The sequence below is a fragment of the Octopus bimaculoides genome, chromosome 22, assembly GCF_001194135.2.
Source record: "Octopus bimaculoides isolate UCB-OBI-ISO-001 chromosome 22, ASM119413v2, whole genome shotgun sequence".
Taxonomy (NCBI): Eukaryota; Metazoa; Mollusca; class Cephalopoda; order Octopoda; family Octopodidae; genus Octopus; species Octopus bimaculoides.
The window spans coordinates 4956460-4957043 of NC_069002.1; positions in this window are offsets into that span (position 1 = coordinate 4956460).

The following is a 584-nucleotide window of genomic DNA, read 5'->3' on the forward strand; positions in this document are numbered from 1 at the left end:
GAAACTGCTATAAGTTGTCCAGCAGAGAGAATATGTGTGTTTGGGGGAGGATTTAGTCTATCTTATTTCTTATTATATGCATCTTGTATGTATGTATGTCACAAAATAACTTATAATAATATATATATATATATATATATATATATATATATATATACATACAATGGTATATAGGTATACACATGTTTTCAAACTTTCTGTGAGGTGTGTATGTGTGGGCGAGAGAGTATGCTGTGTGTGTGTGTGTATGTGTGTGTTTGTTTGTTTGAAAGAGACTGAGGTATGTATGAGAGTGTATATGTTTATGTTTGTAAGTGCATAAATATATACACATATGTGAATTTGCATGTGTGTGTAGATATGCATATGTGTATATATATATATATATACATATATATATACACACATTTTTATGCATATATCTGAGTGTATGAGAAAGAAGGGAGGGTCTTAAATAGTTGTTTGTTCTCAGTGTATAACCAGTTATATATACATACATACATATGTGTGTATAGATAAACCTATATATGTATATACATATGTATTATATATATACATATGTATTTTATATATATGTATATGTA